Raw genomic sequence first — 25,449 nt, 5'->3', positions numbered from 1 at the left:
ACCTTATCATGGAGAGCCTGAGTAAATCCAGGAAATCTTGGAAAATTGCAGGAGAAAAATGATTCTATCACAAATTTTAGCCTCCAGTCACAGAGTGCTCTCTTCCAGATGCAACTTGTTCTTGACATATTTCATTAATGAGCACTGTGCTTTACTATGAACAAGACAAGGTTACTTCAGACTCACATTGCAAATGTTTCCTTCTTGCCCTGTGCATTGGAAATACTTTGATTTTTCTTCTGATAATGATGTTTTGTTTCTTGTTTTTTTTAGAATTTTGATTCTTAAAGAAGAGTTGAGATTGACATTATGAAGTAGGTTTTGAGATTTTGTTTTGTTCACAGATTTTGAGTTTTTTTTTTAAGATTAAAAATAAATAGTAGCAAGCCCTTCTAGTTTGTTAAGCATTATACTAAAGCACACTGATTCTTTTAGACCATGGGGTGCTTTCTCATACATTGAAAGTTGTGGTCACTTTTCTTTTTATTTCATATACATATCCATTTTGAAAGGATTTTCCTCCCTTCTACTTAACTAGCATATCTGTTACCTCCAACATATGTGTATGTATGTATTTTGGTGAAAACATTTAAGTTTTAATGTTTTAACAAATTTCAGTTATACAACAGTGTCACCAGTTACAGTCACCATGTTTTACATTAGATCCTCAGACCTTATTCATCTTGTAGCTGAAAGTTTGTACCCTTTTACCAACCTCTCCCACTTTCCCCGCCCCACCTCCTCAACCCCTGACAACCACTTTTCTACTCTGTGATCAATTCTAATTTCTATTCTAAAGTCCTGGTTGACTTATGTACCTTCTAAAATGGTTTAACCTGGGAGAATCTTGGACACAGAAAGGTTTGGGTTCCATATCAATAAATAAAGTACTAGAACTTTCTGAGATTGGCCCAATGATTGGTCCTACATGCAAAAACATATTTTCTTAAGAGATAACATATTTTTTCCCTTTATGGAAGAAAAAGAAGTTTTAAGCTTGCAATTTTCTGATATTTCTTATCACCAACCTCAGAACAAGATAATGAATCATTTCTAACAGTTTCCTCACCAAGGGGTATAGTTATCCTTAAAAACTATCCTTCCATTATTATGGCTTCAGGCTTCATTTCCTAAACTTCTTCTATCGTGCCTGTCCACAGTGGCATACAAGCTCTCTTTACCTTTGGTATCTACTGTGTTTCTAGTCTCCTGTCTTCCTTCCTGGACTTAACATTGTGAACTGCCCCTTTCTTGCCTGGTATACCTTTGCCTGGGACTTAAATTCTGCCTTCCCCCTTTTCTATGCTCTGTGGCTATGGTCAGTAAAACCACCTCCATCCTTAACCTTGGATGTTGGAGCACATCTTTCCAACTGTCTATTTCAAAGTCCATGAAACTAAGTCCCAGGAAAGTAAAGAATCTCACCTTTTAGGACCTCTTCTCTCCCAGGATAAGAACTTAGACACAAATATAGCTGACTTTCTACTGGCATTTCTCATAGTTTAAATGGAAGAAAGTTTAAAAGGAAGAGCCTAGAGGAAAATGAGACTGGTTTGCTTTACTTTATGGTCCAAAACTAGCTGCCACCATGCACCATTAATTTAAATTCGGAAGTTTAAGAATCTGTGCCTCCTTGCCAAATTCTTTCAACTTATTTTAAGGATTCTTATCCTCAGTATTAGGAATATTTTTCTGCCTAGGTAATTTTAAAATACAAATAATAATAGCAACAACAACAGTAAAAACATTAAAAGATTTATTGAAAACGAGGTCTGGTCCTAATTACTTTTCTGTATATTCTCTCATTTGACACAACAACATAATAAGCTGGGTCATATCATAATCCTCATTTGAAAGAAGAGGAAACTAGGGTTTAGAGAGGTAAATAAATTGCTTAAGGTCACATAACTAGTATATATTGAAACTTATAATAACATCCAGTTCTGCCTGATTCCAAAGCCTAGATCTTAATTACTAGGAATGTCGCCTTCTTCTTTGCTCCATGGTTTAACATTCCAAAATGATTCCTGAGATGTGTGGTTTGGCTTACTATTAATGCCAAATTAGATGTTTTGCATTAAAAGGCTTTTCTTTTTGGTAGGATATGACCAAAAATGTCCAAGTAGTAATAACCTTTTGCACTTGGTATTGTGCTTTACTATATAGGGCGTATTTTCAGTATTTGGCCCTCATATTGATCCTGTATGGATGCTTCCTATAAAGATGAAAAGATTGATTTTTATAGAAATCATGGAATTTGCCCAAGGTCACATGCGAATGGCAGAATTAAAACATGGGGCACAGTCTTTTGACAACTATGTCATTCTTCCTAACACAGGATGCTATATTACTGCTTACCAGAATGACTCCAAAGCGTCTCTGAGATGGAATTTCATCTGTGTGGTATCATTACTGCTTTCTGGAGATGGTAAGAGGAATCAATCATAAAAATATTTCCAACATTTTATACACAGTAGAATTCCAGCTGCCATTCATGATCTTATGGGTCAGGAGGGATACTGATGTCCTATTGGGTTTCATGAAGAACTCTCCCTTAGTCACCAGGAGAAAGAGAACCTCTGATGCCTTTATACCCACTGTTCCTACCACATCCCCTGCACATTATTAGAAAGTCAGCCTTCTACAGGCTTCCAATTACAGCACCTTCTGGTGTAGCATTTGGTTCCACTTCACCAAGTCTATGGTAAATTCTATGTCACAGATTTCACTTTTTGTCTAGTGTGACATGTTGAATTGAACTGTCAAATAATTTTAGTAGCATTTTATATGTCTGCTGGGAATACATCAGTTTTCCCAACTGTTGCAGCAGGGTGGTGTGATTTCTTGAGCGAGTCCCTTGATTAAAGGGAAAACTTTTTGGGGGGATGCCCCTTGAGGCTGAACAGAAAGTGCCAGCTCCTCAGTAGAACCCAGGCAATTAAAAAACTCAAATGTGGCATATATTAGCCCTGCTTAAGCAAAGTATCAGAGATCAAAATACTAGAGCAGAGTTTCACTTGGCATTTAAATTCTAATCAAGGTCATCCTAACAAATAGCTTCGTATTATTGTCAGAAGCTACAGCAAGGGCAAATCCTTAACAAATGACTGATTATAAAGTGAAATCGTTACTATAGTATTCTAGATATAGATGTAAAACTATCTTTGCAAACCCTTCAAAACAGGAAGGGAAAGGGGGAAGAGCTGGATGCTCTGTTAAACATTTTGCACATTATATAATTTTTAGTAATGAGCTAGTAAACCAGGCCTCTGGGGCGAGGCGGGGGGAAGCCCTAATTTGTAGCTTTTGTCAATTTCTATGGCAAATATTCATACCATGGCTGATTTCATGCTACAGCATGATGTTACTGCATTCAGAATTTAAGTGATGCGCACATTTGTTTCTCACCAGTTGTAAGAGCTGACTAGAGCATACCATTGAATCCTCACAGTAATTTTATGAGGTAGGTGTTATTATCAGAGATGTTAAGTGACAATGGCTGGGAAATTGTAGCTGTTGAACTGAAGTTGGAATACCAGGAGTTCTATACTTTTTCTGCTGTATTCTACCGTGCCTAAAAAAGAAGTATATATTGAGAGCCTTCCCTGTGCCAAGAATGGGAAGACACATTGCCCTGGTAATACCTAAAAATAATGAATAAGAAATGCAAGGAGCCTCTAAACTTGGCATTATGCTGATTCTCTCCCCACGCACATGGGAAATGTGAAAGAAGTTTTCAGTATTTCTAAGAAATTTATAATAGAAAGAGATTTACTGAATTCGAAAATGCAGTGTGGTAGAAAGAAAACATCTGATGTATCTTCCAGGGTTTTTTTTTAATTTAATTTTTTGGATGTATATACTTATGTTACTGCTTAAAATAGTTGGGAACATAATCATGTCCATAACATTCTTGAAACAGGGAAGAATTAAATGTAATCTTGACCCCCCTTCACTGCTATTCTGCTAAAGAAATATGAGCCCATTCTGCTTTGCTAGTTTGTCTCAGGAAAAATTTGATAATGCCACAGGATAATATAAGACAACAAAGTAGTGGGCCCATTCTCAGATCCCACCCAAGGTGATCAAAGGTGTTTCATTTTATTCTGATTGATTTCTCATCCGTTTCTATTCTCTGTTTAATTGGAAAGAATTGGCAGGGAGTGCTTAGTGTCTAAACCTATTAGAATCAATTCCAAATTTTGTTACCAAACTCAGATGGGTATTCAGGCTCATAGTCTTAAAGAAGCCTGCTACTATGCCTTGCTACTTTTCTAATTAGGTTACCTAGAATAAGTGATTTTCCTAAAATTGTGCTAACGTAGAGTTTCACAAGAATTTACAACACTGCCTGGTAGATACTCATAGAGTTTTTAATGCCTCAGTGGCCTGAAGGAACGAAAGAACCTCTCCAGGTAGCTAATTTACCACCTGCCTAATGCTGTGTCTTTGGCAGTTACACAGTCAGTTGAAATAGAGCTAAATTGCGTCTTTGCTCTCAGTCCCTGGTCAAACTGATTCCATCCCTAGGCTACTACAGCATTGTGGAGAGACAGGCTTAAAGGCTCATAGAATTGAAACTGTTAGTGAAAATTATGGTGTCTCAAAATGACTGCTGGACTATCTGGATTCTGAAGAGAAATTCTAGGAAATCTAGAGGCTTATGTGTGGACAGCGTGTGGGAGGCAGATGGTAGGGAAATGACTCTCCTGCAGGTCTTCATTTCCTGATTCTGACTGTGTGTCTTGGCTGACCTTTGGTAACAAGGGCAACAGACAACGGAGGCTACTTTCTTTGGAGTCAGTGAGGATTAATGAGGAAGGAGACACCACACCTTCTCTTAGAGCCTTAATAGGAAGCTCTCCCCAAACTCCTTGACAGTTCTTCATGTGGGCCGACCAGCCTCGGCCACAGTCGAGGTGATATATCAAGATGGGTAAGAATATGGACTCTGGAATCAGAGTGCTTAAGTTCAAAGTCAGTAGTTCTTGAGTTCAATTCCAGCTTGGGCAAGTCATTTAACCTCTTTGTGCCTAAGTTTTATCATCTGAAAAGTGGGGATAGTAATAAAACCTAAGTCATAGAAGTGTATGCAAAATGCTTAGATATAAATGCTATATACATGTTCACCCAGATAAAGCTGCCCAAACTGGGCGCTGCAGCATGAGATTTTGATGTTCTGGCCATATCTTCCAGAATGCTCTGCATGCTGAAGACTGTTATGGCAAGCACCAGCCAGAGGTCTTTTTTCTGGTCACAGGTTTGGCTTGCATGAAGGCAAAGTCAGAAGTTCTATATGCTCCTGGAACAAGCCCCAAGCCAAAGACAGAAAGGTTGGTGGATAAATACTCAGCTTCCTTGTCCTTAAGTTGAGATCATTCTGGAGCGTGTTCTGCACTGTCTCCTAAACGTCCCCAGGGAGATTAAGCTCTAGTTGCCCGCAGGGGTAACCGGTTTGATAACACGTCCTTTACTGACTTTCTTCTCTCTGTCTCTCTCTCTCTCCCTCCTCCCATCTCTTTCCCTCCCTCCCTCCCTCCTTTCCTTCCTTCCTTTTTTGCCTCACTACTCTACTTCCCTACTGTTGTTTCCTGAGATCACCTCCCAAATAAACTACTTGCATTTGAATCCTTCTCTCAGGGTCTGCTTCTGGGGGAACCTAAATCAAGACAGATTTCTTGGCTTTTTAGGAGTATTATAAATGGCTATTGGATTGAGGACATTGCTTTTAAGGATTTCATTGAGATAACATACTTTATTTAGAATCTGTAATAGGCATGTAGGTTTTCATGCTCTGTATTTTGTGCATATGGATTTCTTTTTTAAGTGGGAAAAAGTTCTGGAGTTAGAGACAGAGGACCCAAGTTTCTCTTGACTAACTAGGTGAATGCCTTTTTAAAAACTATCAGTTTTACGGGCTTCCCTGGTGGCACAGTGGTTAAGAATCTGCCTGCCAATGCAGGGGACATGGGTTCGAGCCTTGGTCTGGGAAGATCCCATATGCCGCGGAGCAGCTGGGCCCGTGAGCCACAGTTACTGAACCTGCGTGTCTGGAGCCTGTGCTCCGCAACAAGAGAGGCTGCAATAGTGATAGGCCCGCGCACCGCGATGAAGAGTGGCCCCCACTTGCCACAACTAGAGAAAGCCCTTGCACAGAAACAAAGACGCAACACAGCCATATATAAATAAATTAATTAAATTTAAAAACAAAAAAACAAAAAAACTATCAGTTTTATCATGTGATACTAATATATATCCCACATTGTAATAAATAAGATAATGTACATAAGAGGGTTCTGCAGAGACTACATTTATTGTATCATTAGCAGTCTTCTCAATGGGGTTTTGTTTTGTTCTTAGGATTTTCACCACTTGACATAGATTCTTCCTGTGAAATTCTGCAAGGTAAAAATATATTCATTAACACTAAAAAGAAATATTTTGGCCGTATTGTTATGGCCTACCTTCTGTTACTCAATTTTGATTAACATTTTAATTTCAACTTTTCAACAACCTTATCTTCCTTCCATTTTGGCAGCTGCCTGATGATCTAGCCATAGTTTGGGTGTCTTGTAGTTAGCAGGGTAATGGATTTTTCAGCTGTGTGTCCCAGATCCTGCCCTCTAGCTTTAAGTTGCAAACTGCATGAGACATTTTGATTAATAATGTTAAGAATATTTATTTTTCCATTATGCAAACAATTCATTTGCTGTTTGACTAATGCTTATGCCAAGTATGAGTTTACCAAACTACTAAGCCACAGGCAAATTCAAACTGTATAGCTTTTTTTCCTGTGACTTAAAAATTATGAAAAAGAAACACATAGCCATAAAAATAAGGAACATTACATTACTTATTATATTAGCTAGTTCAGAAAGAATTGATCATTAAGTAAACTACTTATTTAAAAATTAATTAAAAAGTTAAAAAGCAAATCATAATTATTTAAAAAATTTTGCAAAATAGCAATAAAAGTGTAAATAACAGGGGGGAATGGTCTGTATTCCCACCATTGAGAGAGAATAACAATTGCTGCTTTGATATATTTCCTTCCTATTTTACGTATATTGTTTCTTCGTACAGTGTCGATTGTATCATGTAATATGTCTTTCGCCATAACACATCTACATGGGCATGTGTCTAAGGATATTCAGTGGGCAAGTCTCATGGCCAAACACTTTCTCCCAGCTTCTTACTTGCTTTTTGGCTGCCATGACACTGCTGGGCTGCCTCTCTTCTTCCACTCTGGTTTCTTGCTCCCAGCCCCGCTCCTAACTCCAAACCTCTCAGGATGCTACCCCTCAAGCAACCATGTGTCTGAGTTTTGTCACTTTGGTACCAAGGCCAGAGTCTGGGAACTCAGCTTCTTCGGGCACACTGATTTCCTCGTATTCCTTGTAACTGTGATCACACCTGTGCCACACCATTGCTTGAGGTGAGCAGGAAGTATTTCTCTCTTCTTTCCTTTCCTTTCCCCTGGACAGCTTTCTGTGAAGTAGGGTTATGAGGAAAGGGCAAGTTCCCTGTAGGCTCCTGCTAAGTTCCACTTTCCTCTTTTAATTGGATATCCAGGATTTTTATTAACCCATTTACAATATAATATATATATATTTAAAATCATCAGTATAACAAAGTGACTGGTAGGATGGAATTTTAAAATAGCATGCAACCTCCTTTTTCACAGGCTGAGCCAGCAAGTCTCCTTAAGAGAAATTTTTCTTATTATGAGAAAAAAAAAAAAAAAAAGTTGACTGGCTTACCTTAGTTACGTAAAAGCTTGTGCAGCCTTTTCTGGTGTTTTTGTGTCTCTCCTTAAAATGCAGACCAGAACATTCTGGTTTTAGCAAAGTTTCCCCTCCTTGCCCTCAACCTTTTGTGAAGGTTGTGAATCAGTTTTTCATCAGAGGCGTGGCAGCCTTGTGAGTGTGAAGGGACTAAGATTCCAGCCCCTTCTCCATAAGATTCAACATTAGACAAATTTGGAGGAAACCACAGTGTCCTTGGCTGAGGCTCCCTGACAGGAAAGAACCACAATAGTGACAGATGAGCAATCATGCAGAGAGAAAGAAAGTTTGGGCTTCAACAAGTTTCAAACAAGGTTCTAAGACAGGTCTGGCCTTGGCAGATCTTGTACTGAGCCTTCATACGTCCCCAGGCCTGGCCAGCCTGGTACGGGAGTCATGACTAGGCGACAGTGGAGTGACCCTAGTGACGTAAATGTACACGGGCGTTGCTGTCGCCGTGGGGCCCCCATCCAGTCTCAGTTGTCCCTGTTAGGACAGTGTCAACAGCGCTGCTCTACTGGTGGTATTGCCCCTCATTGAGAAGAATGGTGGCCATCCTCTGGCCTAATAATTTGGATTCTGGGTGACATGGGATAAAAAGCTGCCCGCCAATATAGGCATGCGGGTTTGTAAGTGATTAATTAGAATAATAAAAAGGATGTGGCTGTATTTATCCGGGCTGGTGAAGCAAGTTACTATTACTCAAGCATTTTTCATGTTATTACAAACTTTGATGCCTGCCTAGTGGTGTACTGAGAGAACATATCTTATTTTCTCATTTCTCTATTATTGAACATAAAGGTCTTTTGCATGAGGCATTTCTGACAGAATCTAGTATTGTTGTAGCACTAAAAGTGTAACAGTAGTAGAAATATATTTTCTGGGTGTTAAAAGTATGCAGTTATAATGTAAAATAAGTCATTTAGAACACAAACATTATTCTTTGGAACATGATGAATTTAGCCTCCTTGTCTTCTTGTATTCAAGAGGCATTAGGAATCTTTGCCAAGAGTGGGGCACGATAGGGAGAGGGGGCTCAGAGAACCAAGAGTGCAGTCTGTGCTTGAGTTCCATCTTTTCCAGGATACCTTTGATCCAAAGGAGGGTCAAAGGTAGTATTGTATGCAGGATGGAAGGTCCACATCCATTAGATATAAGAGGCCATGACTCTCCCCAGTGAGTCCCCAGAAACAAGCAGGGCCCAATACATAGTAAGTGCTTGGTATGTATTTTGTGAGTATTTGAATGAATGAATATTTCCACTAAGCACTCAGGGAACAAGACTATGTAAGCATTCCAGAATTAAAGGATCAGATTTGTACAAACTTGCCATATAATTTTGAAAGTGCTGTTTAACCTCTAGAAGTCCATCTTCTTATATGACAAATTGGTAATGATATCTGTATTTACCTATATAAAAAGCATAATATTATAATACAACTAGATCTGTGTGGCTTCTTTTCATATGCTGTTATGTTATTTCAAGACATTAGTTTTCCTGATAGTGGTTATGTGATCTTCTACACCTGGATGTAAACAATAGCGACAACAACAACAAGAAAATGAAATAAAGCACCACTGACTCCAGAGGAAATAATAATTATAGTTCATGGCCATAAATGATACCTGCGGTAGATACGAGACTACTTTAGGCATGTATTTCTGAGTGTACATTGTTACTTTTACTTGATTGCGCTCCAATTTCCATTCATTTGAGAACTGTGGGAAAATGAGACTATAGGTGCCACGTTCAAATTGGAGAGTTTCAGGAACTATAGAATGGGTTTTATTTTGTTTTGTTTCCAGAAGACAATTTCTATCATGCTCTGGGAACATGGTGGCCTGTGGAGTAATTGGTCGAGTCAGGCCCCAGCTACCTTGTCTTGAAAGAGGGGCCCAGTAGGAGCAGCTGCCCTGAGAATCTTGAGTCTGAGTCTGTCTTTTTTATTTTTTAAATTTTTTGTAGACACTAAGAAATAAAATTTCTGCTACAACATAGAGAATAAGTTTAAAAGTTCTGTTTTTGTGGGCATTAAAAGGAAACTGATTGAGCAATGAGATAAAATTCAGGACACAGGATAAGTGGTGATGAAATCAGTATCTTAAAAAGGATTAGATCTCTACAATCAACAAAATGAAATTAACATATATTATCACATTCAAATCTCAGTACAGCCCCTGGAGGGAAGTTGGAGAAGCACTATTATCCTTCTTTAAAAATTTCAGGAACTGAGACTCAAAAAGTTTAGGGGCCATGTCCACAGCAATAGAACTTGTAACTGACGATTAGAGTTTGGGTTTTCACTCTCCTTCTACCACCTCTCCATGCTACTGTTGAAGGTGCCAGAGTCTTTGCACCTTTATGTCTTTCTCTCCTGAGTCATTCAATCATAGTTCCAGAGTATCTCTGCAAAAGAAGTGAATGTCCCTTCTGAAACTCAGCACCTTTAACATATATGTTATCAGTATATCTCCACCTACAAACTTTCAAATAACATGAAAGCTTGAGGCATTTCTTTCCTTTCTTTTTTTTCTCCCCTTTTCCTTTATGCATGTCCAGAGGTTATTTTTATACTGCCATTTCCTAGAGGAAAGGAAAATAGAAATTCTTGTTCTTTATCAAGGCTAATAATCTGGCTGCTTTTTATTTAAATTAAAAAAAAAAACACGAAAATCCTTTCTGTAGACTTGACAGGTTATCCCAACTCTCTCATTTGTGCTCAGAGATTTTAACGTTTTCTCTTCTATTTTCACAAGTCTTCTTGATAGAAAATTGCAACAAGAGAAAGGTCTGTTCCCTTTTGGAATGCTCTCCACACAGAAGCCTGGGAGAAAAGTTGTAGCATATGTTAGAGACCCCAGCTTCTAGGAGCTGGGCCAGAATAGGCAGCATGAAATAGGATAAGGTGATTCTCTTTGCTTTCAAGCTTTTGTTCCCTTCTTAAAGAACTCCATTCTTGTGGCCAGGAAAAGCAAATAGAGTTGGTTCTGAAGCAAATGCTGCTCAGACTTCCTGGTTGTCAGAGCAGAAGTGAGAAGGCAGAATTAAAGGAGACAAAATTAGAGTGAGAGTGTGTGTGTGTGTGTTTACATGTGCACGCACACGTGCATGGGCACACAAGTATAAAGCATCAACATTTGCAAACCCGATATAATCTGCAAAACAAAGCACATCTTCAATTTCAAGTAAGAATGAAGAAAAGTGAGTATATCTCTGGAGCAGGAATCAACAAACTTTTTCTGTAAAGAGCCAGATAAAAAAATATTTTAGACTTAGTGGGTCACATGGTCTCTGTCCCAAATATTCAACTCTGCTATTGTAGTACAAAACAGCCTTGGACAACATATAAACAAATAAGCATGGCTATGTCCCAATAAAACTTCATTTATGGACACTGAAATTTGAATTTTATATAACTTCCACATCATGAAATATTATTTTTCTTTTGATTTTTGTCCCACCATTTAAAAATGCAAAAGCCATTTTTGGCTTGTGGGTGGTACAAAAGCAGGCAGTGAACCAGATTTGGCCCATGGGGCTCTAGAGGAAGGGTAATGCTAGTATAGGGGTGGTATGAAAATGTGGAAGACATTTCTTTTTATTCTTCTGTGAAGTGGTGACCAGATGAGCACATTTCCTCATCCTCCTTATGAAAAAAAAAAAAATTACAAAACTTATATCGATTAAAATATCATCTCTTTGAAATTCACTTAATTCTGAAATTGCAACAGGGCCATGCCGAAATTTATCAATGGGCATTTTTTGAAAGTTTAGTTGCGTTGCCAGCTTTATATTTAAGGCATATAGACTTCAAATATTTTAGAGAAATCTGGTGATCAAAGGAAGACTATCTTATTTCAAGATAGTACTTATTTGAAAGAACCTGCCTCTCAGATGGGATTGTCCCAAAAATCCATACCAATACACTATCAGGTTAATTTTCTGCTTTATAATACAATAAAACAGTCACATAATACTGAAAACATTAACAGTATTGTCAAATTTTGAACAATACTGAAAATTTTAACAGTATTGTTAAAATTTTATTTGACTTGTGAGTCAAATAAAATCATGATGAATGTGTCATAGTGTCCTGCATACGTGTGGGGAAAGAATCTGTGTTTCTAACTGAATTCAAAAAAGAAATAACTCATTATGAAAGCAAACCATTTCTGATGAGGGGAACATGAATATAAGTGCAAATCTACAAATCTTTATTGTTAAGGTACTCTCCCCCCCACTTCCTGTCCTTTAATCATGCCCATAACTATGGGCACTCAGATTCAGTTGGGGTATAATTTGAAAAGAATGTCTGACTATGACCATAAACATTCCATTTAGTCATCACCATGAATCCCAGATGCTGGCAACAACGTAGACATTTTTTTGTGGGCGTGAGAATAATCCAGATCCCTGCTATTCAAGTGTCGTCTGTAGATCAGGAGTATCAGCATCACCTAGAAGCTTGTTGGAAATGCAGAGTCTCAGGCTCCACCCCAACCTCACTGAATCAAAATCTGTATTTTAACAAAACCTTCAAATGGTTTGTATGAACACGAATGGTAAAGAGGCACTCAGCTTTAGGAATGGTTTTCGACCTTGGCTGTAAGTTAGAATTCCCTGTGGAACTTCTAGAAATCCCAGTGCCCAATCTCCATAGCAGACCAATCAAATCAGAATATCTGGAGGTGAGTTATGGGGGACGCGCCGGTGCCCAGCATGGCGGCCGCTTGGCCCTCCGGGCTGGTTGCTTCTGAGACTGCTGCCGCTGGGCTCCTGGGTGTTCTGTGGTTTGCGTCAGTAATCACGGGACCTTGGGGAGCTGCCGCGACCGCGGCGAGGAGACACGTGCGAGCACCTCAAAGTGGGACAATATATTTGTAAGGATCCAAAAATAAATGATGCTACACAAGAACCAGTTAACTGTACAAACTGCACAGCTCATGTTCCATGTTTTCCAGCACCTAACATGACTTGTAAGGATTTTAGTGGCAATGAAACACATTTTACTGGAAACGAAATTGGTTTCTCAAGCCCATATCTTGCCGAAATGTAAATGGCTATTCATACAAGGTGGCGGTTGCACTGTCTCTTTTTTGTTGGATGGTTGGGAGCAGATAGATTTTACCTTGGATACCCTGCCTTGGGTTTGTTAAAGTTTTGCACTGTAGGACTTTGTGGAATTGGGAGCCTAATTGATGTCATTCTTATTTCAATTCAGATTGTTGGACCTTCAGATAGAAGTAGTTACATTATAGATTATTATGGAACCAGACTTACAAGACTGAGTATTACCAATGAGAAATTTAGAAAAACTCAGTTATATCCATGAATATTGTTTAAAAGAAACAGATTTGGGCCTCCTTGATTTTAATAGAGAACTCTCAGTATGTAGATTTTCCAGATTTTCCTTTTTCCTTCTTCACATACCACTTTATGGATTCTATTTAATTTTTTGTTGTTGCTGATGTTTTTGTTTTCTTGTTTTAGTTAAAAACATATTATTCTGAGACGTATTTAATAGAACTTTTTTGAGATTTATATGATAATAGTCTTTCTTCGGCTACTGTCTCTATGAGATAGATAGCTTATTACTCTGATATTAATGTCTTTTCCAAAGGGAAGTTGCCACTTGTCCTTTTCGCTTCTGAAAAATAAAAGTATGACTTATTCAAAAAAAAAAAATCTGGAGGTGGGATCTACACATCAGTATATTTTAAAGCTCCCTGGATTATTCCAAAGTGCAGGGAAGTCTGAGAACCACTGGGCTAGGTGGTGGACCGAACGTATTATTGCTCTGAGGGTAAGAAGAGAACACTCTCATTATCAAGTGGAAACAAGGTCCCCAGAACTAGAGGCTTTATTAGAAGTGTTAAAAAGGTCAGCATGTTATGTATTAAAAGAGTAGCTTTCAAGAACAATTTCATTATTTGAGGGATGAAATGGCAGCATACCCCAAGACAGGCAACAGAGTCGCCTATTCAGTTTAGCCTTTTAGTCTTATTTTTAGTCTTTGCCCCACAATTTTAACTGATTCTGTACTGTTACCAAGACACCATCTGATCTTAACAAAGCTTTATAAAAAGGCTCTCATGGGATAGTGGTTTGTGAATCATCTTTTCCTGTTGAGGATGAGGGTAAATTAGTGGTATGTGAGTTTTGGTAGAGTTAGCAAAGTTTTCCACTGTTTAATTAGATTAACTGATCATGGAGGTGTCCTATCTGTAACTTACAACTGGAACCTGAGGAAAAGGGTGCCAGTCAAAAATCCTCTTCTGTCCTTGGATCAGTGAGGAACCCATCAGATTAATTCTCTGGGCACAAGTGTAAGGGCTGGTATATGTAAGAGGAAAAGGCTTTATACAGTAGCTAATGCGATACCACACTGTCAAGGTCCCAGAAGACATCAGTTCAGTTTACTGATTTGGTGCCTCCTCTCCATTACTAATATCAGTCATTATGCCTTTAAATAATAATTGTTAAATTATGCCTCTAAAGAAATGGAGCCCTCACAATGAGATAAAATGTTCAGGTTACTAAGCAGTTAACTAAAACGAACAAAATTAAAGATTAAGTTCAAGTAAAACTCTATTGGGTGCTGGCACTTATTAATTCTCCCTAACTAGGGAGAATTCTGTCTAGAATCAGACCGATTTTGAGTTGGGTCCTCTTCTTCCTACCTGTTGCTAATTATGTATCATCTTTGGACCTTCCTACATCTCGCCCCACCCCATCCCCCATCTCATCCTGGTGTTTTAGGTTCCTGGTGCTAGAGTTTATCTCCTAATTGTAGAGTTCTAAGTTTTCGCTTGCCATTGCTCCACACAACCCATCTACTCTATTTCTATTGTTCTAGCTATTTCTAAGCTTGATTGCTAATTTCACAGACCTGTGGAACACTGGAAGTGCAATTATCCTCCAGCGTAATTGCCTTCTGTAAAAACTGCCTCCCACAAAACTCCTGCAAAAACTGTGTCCTGTTTGTTACTGCCTGTGAATGTATGGATGCCTTTTCAGCTACATAGAGAGGTCTTTTCTAGATCTCCCTGGCGTTAGAAAAGATCAAGTTATCTCTACAGCTGGAACACCCCTTTTAATTAGGAGCTTTTTATGATGGTTATTTCAGGTGTCCCATTAATCTGACATCACTCCTGGGTATAGCAGTTGATGTTAAAATTGGTCTGTTTGGTATCACTTGGGAGTTTTGACTGTTTAAATATTTCATGTTCACTTATAAAAAGTTACACACATTAAATAGCTCCTACATTCTTTAGTATCACTTGAATACAGATACTACAATACACAAACACCCTCTTCAGCATTCAGTTATGCAATAATTCTTAACTGATTTAACAATTTATTTTAATATTTATTTTTAAGGTGCTATTGATTTATCCCAACTATAAAGTCATAATTATGAATGATATGTGAATGACTTTATTTTTTTTAACATCTTTATTGGAGTACAATTGCTTTACAATGGTGTTAGTTTCTGCTTTATAACAAAGTGATTCAGCTATATGTATACATATATCCCCATATCCCCTCCCTCTTGCGTCTCCCTCCCACCCTCCCTATCCCACCCCTCTAGGGGGACACAAAGCACCGAGCTGATCTCCCTGTGCTATGCAGCTGCTTCCCACTAGCTATCTATTTTACATTGGGTAGTGTATATATGTCAATGCTACTCTCTCACTTCGTCCCAGCTTACCCTTCCCCATCCCTGTGTCCTCAAGTCCATTCTCCATGTCTGCATCTTTATTCCTGTCCTGCCCCTAGGTTCCTCAGAACCACTGTTTTTTTTTTTAGATTCCATATATATGTGTTAGCATACGGTATTTGTTTTTCTCTTTCTGACTTACTTCACTCTGTATGACAGTCTCTAGGTCCATCCACCTCGCTGCAGATAACTCAATTTCGTTTCCTTTTATGTCTGTGTAATATTCCATTGTATGTATGTGCTACATCTTCTTAATCCATTCATCTGTCAATGGACACATGTTGCTTCCATGTCCTGGCTACTGTAAATAGTGCTGCAATGAACATTGTGGTACAAGACTCTTTTTGACTTATGGTTTTTCTCAGTGTATATGCCCAGTAGTAGGACTGCTGGGTCGTATGGTAGTTTTATTTTTAGTTTTTTAAGGAACCTCCATACTGTTCTCCATAGTGGCTGTATCCATTTACATTCCCATCAACAGTACAAGAAGGTTCCCTTTTCTCCACACCCTCTCCAGCATTTAGTGTTTGTAGATTTTCTGATGATGCCCATTCTGACTGGTGTGAGGTGATATCTCACTGTAGTTTTGATTTGCATTTCTCTAATGACTAGTGATGTTGAGCATCCTTTCAGGTGTTTGTTGGCAATCTGTATGTCTTCTTTGGAGAAATATCTATTTAGGTCTTCTGCCCATTTTTGGATTGGGTTGTTTGTTTTTTTGATATTGAGCTGCATGAGCTGCTTGTGTATTTTGGAGATTAATCCTTTGTCCGTTGATTCATTTGCAAATATTTTCTCCCATTCTGAGGGTTGTATTTTCATCTTGTTTATAGTTTCCTTTGCAAAAGCTTTTAAGTTTCATTAGGTCCCATTTGTTTATTTTTGTTTTTATTTCCATTTCTCTAGGAGGTGGGTCAAAAAGGATCTTGCTGTGATTTATGTCATAGAGTGTTCTGCCTATGTTTTCCTCTAAGAGTTTTCTAGTGTCTGGCCTTATTTAGGTCTTTAATCCATTTTGAGTTTATTTTTGTGTATGGTGTTAGGGAGTGTTCTAATTTCATTCTTTTACATGTAGCTGTCCAGTTTTCCCAGCACCACTTATTGAAGAGGCTGTCTTTTCTCCATTGTATATTCTTGCCTCCTTTATCAAAGAAAAGGTGACCATATGTGTGTGGGTGTATCTCTGGGCTTTTTATCCTGTTCCATTGATGATTTTGGATCATCTTTACTATCATTACTCTGAATTCTTTTTCAGGTAGACTGCTTATTTCCTCTTCATTTGTTCGGTCTGGTGGGTTTTTACCCTGCTCCTTCATCTGCTGTGTATTTCTCTGTCTTCTCATTTTGCTTAACTTAACTGTGTTTGGGGTCTCCTTTTCACAGGCTGCAGGTTTGTATTTCCCATTGTTTTTGTTGTCTGCCCCCAGTGGCTAAGGTTGGTTCAGTGGGTTGTGTAGGCTTCCTGGTGGAGGGGACTGGTGCCTGTGTTCTGGTGGATGAGGCTGGATCTTGTCTTTCTGGTTGGCAGGACCATGTCTGGTGGTGTGTTTTGGGGTGTCTGTGAACTTATTATGATTTTAGGCAGCTTCTCTGCTAATGGGTGGGATTTTGTTCCGGTCTTGCTAGTTGTTTGGCATAGGGTGTCTAGCACTGTAGCTTGCTGGTTATTGAGTGGAGCTGGGTCTTAGCATTGAGATGGATATCTCTGTGAGAGCTTTTGCCATTTGATATTACATGGGGCTGGAAGGTCTCTGGTGGACCAATGTCCTGAACTTGGCTCTCCCACCTCAGAAGCTCAGGCCTGACACCCGGCCTAAGCACAAAGACCCTGTCAGCCACTTGGCTCAGAAGAAAAGGGAGAAAAAAAAAGAAGGAGAGAAAGAAAAAATAAATAAATAAAATAAAGCTATTAAAGTATAATTTTTTTAAAAATTATTAAAAGTAAAAAAATAATAATAATAAAGAAAGAAAGAAGAGAACAACCGAACCAAAAAACAAATCCACCATTGATAATAGGCGCTAAAAACTACACACACACACACAAAAAAACCAGACAGACAGAATCCTAGGACAAATGGTAAGCAAATCTATACAGAAAAATCACACAAAGAAGCAGACACATACATACTTACAAAAAGAGAAAAAGGAAAATATATATATATTAAAAAAAAAAGGAAGAGAGCAACCAAATCAATAAACAAGTCTACCAATGGCAATAAGCTCTAAATACTAAACTAAGATAAAGATAAAACCAGAAACAAATTTGATGCAGAAAGCAAACCCCAAGTCTACAGTTGCTCCCAAAGTCCACTGCCTCAGTTTTGGGATGATTCGTTGTGTATTCAGGTATTCCAGTGATGCAGGGTACATCAAGTTGGTTGTGGAGATTTAATCCGCTGCTCGTGAGGCTGCTGGGAGCGATTTCCCTTTCTCTTCTTTGTTCGCACAGCTCCCCGGGTTCAGCTTTGGATTTGGCCCTGCCTCTGTGTGTAGGTCGCCTGAGGGCGTCTGTTCTTCGCTCAAACAGGACGGGGTTAAAGGAGCAGCTGCGTCGGGGGCTCTGGCTCACTCAGGCTGGGGGGAGGGAGGGGTACAGAAAGTAGGGCGAGCCTGCAGCAGCAGAGGCCGGCGTGACGTTGCACCAGCCTGAGGCGCGCTGTGCGTTCTCCCGGGGAAGTTGTCCCTGGATCACGGGACCCTGGCCGTGGCGGGCTGCACAGGCTTCCAGAGGGGAGGTGTGGATAGTGACCTGTGCTTGCACACAGGCTTCTTGGTGGCTGCAGCAGCAGCCTTAGCGTCTCATGCCCGTCTCTGGGGTCCGCGCTGATAGCAGCAGCTCGCGCCCGTCTCTGGAGCTCGTTTAGGTGGTGCTCTGAATCCCTTCTCCTCACGCACCCTGAAACAATGGTCTCTTGCCTCTTAGGCAGGTCCAGACTTTTTCCCGGACTCCCTCCCGGCTACCTGTGGTGCACTAGCCCCCTTCAGGCTGTGTTCGCGCAGCCAACCCCAGTCCTCTCCCTGGGATCCGATCTCTGAAGCCCAAGCCTCAGCTCCCCGCCCCCACCTGCCCCAGTGAGCAGACAAGCCTCTCGGGCTGGTGAGTGCTGGCTGGCACTGATACTCTGTGTGGGAATCTCTCCACTTTGCCCTCCGCACCCCTGTGGCTGCGCTCTCCTCCGTGGCTCCAAAGCTTCCCCCCACTGCCCCCTGCAGTCTCCGCCCACGAAGGGGCTTCCTAGTGTGTGGAAACCTTTCCTCCTTCACAGCTCCCTCCCACTGGTGCAGGTCCCGTCCCTATTCTTTTGTCTGTTTTTACTTTTTTCTTTTGCCCTACCCAGGTACTTGAGTTTCTTGCCTTTTGGGAGGTCTGAGGTCTTCTGCCAGCGTTCAGTAGGTGTTCTGTAGGAGTTGTTCCACATGTAGATGTATTTTTGATGTATTTGTTGGAAGGAAGGTGATCTCCACGTCTTACTCCTCCGCCGTCTTGAAAGTCCCCTGTTATGCAATAATTGATAACTTCATAAATATGAACAAAAGGGCCTACTGTGTGTGAGATAGTATCCTAGATTCTGTGAGGAATTAAAAGATTCAGCAAAAGTGTTTCCTGCTCTCTTTGGAGCCCATGGGTAAGAAAAGCACACAAATAATCATTTCCCAAATCAAATACAGTTGGTGACTAAAACAAGTAAACAAGCAGTAAGTGCTATGGAAGTTCCAAGAAAAGGAAGGGCAAGAGCACATGGGGACAAAATTTCGTCTAAGGCTTTGTGAAAGAGATGGCATTGGAGGTGGATCTTGAAGATGGGTAGTTTTCAACAGGGAGTTCTCAGGGTGAATGGAAATGAAGTTAACAAAGGTGCTCTCTATAAATACATGAACATTCATGCATGAACACTTATCACCTGGAATGGGCTATCACTTCCTTCATCCAAAACCCCTGTGTGATCTAGTAGCTAAGTGCTATATGCTTGGTAATAATATAAGGCAACAAATGTTTTTGTCTCCTCTGAGATAGAAAGTGAAAGTGAAAGGAATCATCAAAGGCTCACATGCCTGTCTCACAGAAAACCAACCAGAGCAATTGAATTAAAGCCTAGTTGTTGATTTGAAATCTATTTAAGCATGCTCCCAGATTTTTTAGCATCTTTTTCTAACTCTTTGCTAAAAACTTCTGGTAACTTCTCGCTCTGTGCATCCATTCTTTTCCTGAGTTCTTGGATTATCGTTATGACCATTACTTTGAACTCTTTCTCAGGTAGATTGGCTATCTCCACTTCATTTAGTTGTTTTTCTGGGGTTTTATCTTGTTCCTTTGTCTGTAACATTCCTTTGCCGTCTCATTTTGTTTAAATTTCTATTTGTATTTTTATGTATGTAATAGCTTAGTTAGACGTTTCTCGACCTTTTAGAAGTGGCCCTCTGTAGGGGATGTCCTATGTGTCCCAGCAGTACACTCCCCTCTCACCACCCAAGGCCCAGGGACCAGCTGGTCCCAGGGTAGGTTCTGACCTGTGTCAGTTCTGCAGGCTGCAGGATCATAGTTTCATTCGTTCTGGTATTTGCCCCCTGGTGGGTGAGGCTGGTCTGGAGGTCTGTGTAAGCTTCCTGGTGGGAGGCGCTGATGCCTGCTCATTGGTGGGTGGAGCCGGGTCTTGGCCCTCTGATGGGCAGGGCCAAGTCAAGGGGCGTATCTAAAGATGGCTGTGGACTGAGGAAGTCTTTAGGCTGCCTGTCTGCTGATGTGTGGGGCTGTGTTCGTGTTCCGTTGGCTTTTTGGCCTGAGGCGTCCCAGTTACAGGCTGTTGAGTGGGGCAGGTCTCGGTGCCAGAGACTCAAAATATGTGTCTCTGCCTCCAGCCAGAATTGATGCAGGTCCCTGCTTCGGCCACCAGCTTTTATGACCCCAGAGAGAGCCACAGTTGCCCCCGCTCCCTCGCCTCTCCAGGAGACCCTCCAAGACCAGCAGGTAGGTCTGGCCCAGGCTTCTATGGAGTCACTGCTTTTGCCCTGGGACCCGGTGCACATGGACCTTGTGTGTGCCTTCCTCTTTGTTTCCCCCAGTCCTGTGCAGCTCCTGCAATCAAGCCCTGCTGGCCTTCAAAGCTAAACGCTCTGGGGGCTCCTCCTCCCAGTGCTGAACCCTGGGCTGGGGAGCCTGCTATGGGGCTCGGAGTTCTCTCTCACTCCTGTGGGAGAACTTCTGCGATATAATTGTTCTCCAGTTTGTGGGTTGCCCACCTGGGCGGTATGGGATTTGACTGTGTCATGACCTCCTACCATCTCGTGATTTCTTCTTTATGCCATTGGATGTAGAATACCTTTTTCAGTAGATTCCCGTCTTTTTTACCCGTGGTTGTTCAGCAGGTAGTTGTGATTTGGGTGTGCTTGTAGGAGGAGATGAGCTCAGGTCCTCCTAATCTGCAATCTGGTCTCCAGTTGATTTGCAGAGAAGTCAGTTCTTTATAAATCCATGAGCAGCAAGGTCTCCCTGGGATGGATACGCCAAGGGGACTTTCACTCCCGAAATCCCCAGCATCTTTTCATTGTTTGAATTTCAAAGAATTTACTTTTCCCACATGAAGAAATCAGGGACAAATCAAAAGGAGTTTTGGTCATCGTTGATAAATATTCTAATTAAATCCTTCATTGACTGATGACTGCCAAGAGTCAGCAGCAGGTGGTAACGGTTCCTTTGTAATCATTATAATTGTTTGAAATAATTCAGTGTTCTGTTCCAGGGCTGTTTTTGAAGAGGCCTAAGAGAGACAGTGCAGATGGGCCTGATTTAAACAGTACCCTTGTTAAAAGTGCATATTATATTTGCCGGTTAAGTTATTGGCAAATTTAAATATATTATCAGTAGATCAAACTAATCATTTATTGAAAAATAATAATAGCCACAGCTGTTCTCCCTTTAATTTTTAAGAGAGAAAATATCATGTTCACTTAGTTATGCATATCCAACATATTTTCTTTCTTTTGCACTCAGCATGTCTGATGTCACAGTGTTTCTTTTACATTATGAATAGACATCTCCGTGAGCTTTTTTTCTTTTAAATTTATGGAACATATGCAGTATCCACTTCACCCAAAGCTATAGAATAACAACGCTATTATTGTAGCCATCTGTCTCTTCACATCAGTGTCTCCTATGGTTTTATAGTCCAGTCTTAGGGCTGTGTAAGAAACAATATTGGTTAACATTAATAACTGCCTTCATCTGACAATTTACATCTCTGTTTGGAGACAGCTCCTGAAAGCATCTTTCCCAGTTAAGGGTGCAGGGCTTTGGAGGGAGGGAGGGAGGGACGACTGTCTTGAGGGAGATGGAGGCAGAGCCGCCTATTTTGCTCCACTTGACTGACGCCCAAAGGAAAGGGTGAGTCAGTCTCCCACTTCCTATTATCACTCTGCATTTGCAGTTTCCCACCTTGACAGGCAGTAACAGTTCCAGCCAATGCTAATTTGGGTAACATCTAAAAGGCTTGCCTGACAAGGCAGATTCAAATTATGAAGCAAACCCCTCACATACTGAGACCTTGTTAGCTAGATTAGTGGCGGATTGGCTCCTTGTGACAGCTTGTTTGCTAGAGGTGAGCTATCTGCATTTTCAATGCAGGCAGGTTATATCATCATTTAAAGAAAAAAAATAAAGATGTCGTTTTTCTTGTTTGTCACAGAGTTCATGTAATATTCCCTCTCGATTTTCTCACTGTTGACTTCAGAAAGAAATATCAGCAAGTGTGTACCTTTGAGTGCGACAGCTGATTTTGTTATGGATGAACAGAGTATTGTGACAAAACAGTGGCACAGCTGTCATAACAGCTGTCACACATTAATCATGACAGTGACAAATAGCATAATTACCTTATCTGGAATTCCTAGCATGTACACTCAGTATGCCCCACTGCCGAGAGAGCATATCACGCATGGTTTAATTAAAAAGACATCAATACAGGTTAGTTAGACAAGGGCTAGAAGACATTGATCCAAAATGAAAATAAAATTATTTGTAGGTTGGTGTTTAGGGACACCCAAAGACCAATTACTTAGCCGATGTGATAATTTGAATATATTTCCCTTACTGGCCCTTCTCAATGTGTATATCACGTGGTAAATTGGCTGCTCTGCCCCAAACCATTAGCCCTTCCTCCATGAAATAGTTGATCCCCTTTTTTTTTTCCAGCCTCAGCATGGGTTCTCGGGAGCCATCTTGATATGCTGTCAATTGACTGAAGGGGCTCTATTGAAAAATATGTGATTACCAGTGAACAAGTTGCGGCTAACATTTTTGTTAACCTTGCTTTCCAGTCAAGTACTGAGCAGGAGAATGATATTAAATAGAGTGATTTTTGTTTTATTTGGAAATTCTTCTTAAGTAAAGAATATAAGCAGGTGAGACAGAGTGTAAGCCTAAAAATGACAGTCTCTTACATGTGCTGTGTTTTAATATGTATTCCTGTATTCATGTGCATATACGTGTCACATCAGTATGTATAAATATGCACACATGCCAAATATATGTATATCTTTGCCCCCCAGCCCAGCTATTTTAAGCTCAACAATTCATTGAATTTACTGATTGAATTCCTGGTAGCTGGTTCTTGAATTGCTCTGAAGCTGCCTCAATGAAATATTAATGAATCAATTTCCATAGACATGGACTCATTATCTTCCTGGATGCCATTGGAAAACACAGTCCTGCCTGCGGTGTCCTTCCACCTGTCTGTGACATGATTCGATTTTTTCTCTCTCTCTCTTTTCAATTAAATAAAAATATTGCTATCAGGAAGTTTTTGATAACGGTAGAACAGACATTTCCATTTCTTTTGTTAGGCACCTAAATGGAGGTAAGCCATTTAAAATAAATTTATGTATCACTTAAGTGATATGTTTAAAAGTGGGTCCTGGAAATAAAAAAAGAGGTGGCCAGTTTAGTTCTATGGTCTCTGTAATGCCCTTTGGAAATGAGGAAACTGCTGTTCTCAGGACAGTCTACTTGGGAAATGTCTGTATTTTAGGAAGCGAGGGCGGACCATCTAATTGTTTACACAGTTATCAACTTTAGAAAATGTTACTAAACACAAACACTTGTCACATTAATTTAGGACTGATGGAATATAGATGGAATTATTCAGACTGTGTCTACAAAATGCCAAAACAGCTGGTTAGAACGTGAAAACTTCAGGCAAGCAGTGATTAACTACACACAATGTAAATAGCTGGTTTTAGGTATTTGGTTGTTTGTTCACTGAAATTGACTGGTTTCTTATGCCTTATGCACGTCAATCCGGGGATGTAATAAAGCACGTTAAACTGCAATTATATCAAACAGAAAGTTTTTAGCTTCCTTCCTTCCCATTCATTCTGTTCCAGTGAAGATTATTAATGCCTGCTTTGGGTACCATCAACACCCACTTTATAGAACTCTAAAAAAAATCCACTGGTAAATGGTTGCCAACACTGTTAGATAAAAACTAGGATTATGTTCTCAAATTCAATGGCTTTCACCATTTTGATTTAGAACCAGTAGTATATCTGAATGTCATGTCATCTGAAGACAATATCACCATTTCAGCACATACATATTATATGACCTGAGAACGGTATTACTGTTTCAACACATACGTTCTTTCAGAGAAAACGGGAAAGCACAAGCCTGACCAAGGACATCTTCTCAATACTAAGGCAAGAAAAAAGTATTTTATCTTTGTTGAGAGAAACCGTGTCTCCCCAGGACCTGGTCCCATTTTGATCTAGGTCTTGCGGAGCTCACTTGGCTCCCATTCTTCCTGGGGCTGATCTGATTCTGCACTCCAGGTCTGAGGAATGCCTCAAAGTAGCTCCTGGCTTGAAACAGTTTGATGAAAGCTATGAAAAAACACAAAGGCATCTACACACAGCATTTTTGCATATCATGTCAAGGTACCCATTAAAGTGGGTAGCCCTTGTGTGGACCCTTGATAATAAATCCCTATTTAAGTATAAACAAGGTCAGAAATGACCTGGAACTGCTCTCAGAGGTTGGACACCATTCTAGATCCTTCGCCTCTAGATCTTTAGATCTTGGGCTCCTGTTGAAACTAGAGGCAAAAACAAGTCTCTTAAGAATGAACCTAAGGTTTATTTATTCCACTGAGAGATATTCAAGGAGATTTTAAGGAGAATCAATTTTACGTTGTCATAAAAGTGACAAGAAAATAAAAGCAATTTTAGCCTTCCTTGATCAAGCTTTTTAGACGGAATCTCACTCTCTTCACTGTCTATGGTCCTTTTTATTTTAGGGCATGTATTTTCTACTGTACATTGCTGCTTTTTATGTGGTATCATCTCTCTTAGTACATTGTAAGCTCTTTGAAGGTTGATTCTGTATCTGATTCTCCTTTTTCTTCCTCACTGAACCTAGGATTGTGCCTACATGTCGTAATTGCTGAATAAATATGCACATAATGAATAACAACATGTTGGCTTTAATAATTAAAACAAAGGCATGGGTTTGCTCTGAAATGTTCAGGTTGTTTCTTGAATTTAGCATATTGCTTGACTGAAAACTCTGAGAAGGCCGAAGTGATTATTTTTAAAACGAGTTTTCTTCCACATTCTCTGCGTAAGATGGTTTTATTTCCTCCCTCTCTCCTGCCTGCTAGTGTCAATCCAGGGATGTGATAAAGCACATTAAAAGAACTGGCCTTTTACACAAAGGTTGGATTGATTTCCATTGGTTCAAGTGGAGTGGGATATTGATCCACTGGTTGAGATACCAACTCTTTATTTTTATTTTATTTTTTTTAAATTTTTATTCTTGGCTGTGTTGGGTCTTCGTTTCTGTGCAAGGGCCTTCTCCAGTTGCGGCAAGTGGGGGCCACTCTTCATCGCGGTGCGTGGGCCTCTTCACTATCGCGGCCTCTCTTGTTGCAGAGCACAGGCTGCAGATGCGCAGGCTC

At 40.1% G+C, this 25,449-nt stretch overlaps 1 long non-coding RNA gene and 1 pseudogene across 2 annotated transcripts in view; one reads left to right on the top strand and one right to left on the bottom strand.

Annotated features, from left to right (window-relative positions):
- LOC309663851 (TM2 domain-containing protein 1 pseudogene) overlaps nt 1-17,425 on the top strand; it is a 44,804-nt pseudogene extending 27,379 nt beyond the window's left edge. The window contains exon 2 of the transcript XR_014268435.1: nt 2,339-17,425. The product of XR_014268435.1 is annotated as a TM2 domain-containing protein 1 pseudogene (transcript). The remainder of the gene's footprint in view (nt 1-2,338) is intronic.
- Nucleotides 1-25,449, bottom strand: part of LOC309663858 — a 424,398-nt gene that overhangs the window by 152,499 nt on the left and 246,450 nt on the right. The window lies entirely within an intron of this gene.

The sequence above is a fragment of the Balaenoptera physalus genome (assembly GCF_965194825.1).
Source record: "Balaenoptera physalus genome assembly, chromosome: 7".
Classification (NCBI taxonomy): domain Eukaryota; kingdom Metazoa; phylum Chordata; class Mammalia; order Artiodactyla; family Balaenopteridae; genus Balaenoptera; species Balaenoptera physalus.
Note: the sequence above shows the minus strand (reverse complement) of the source record. Positions and strands in the feature narration are given on the sequence as shown.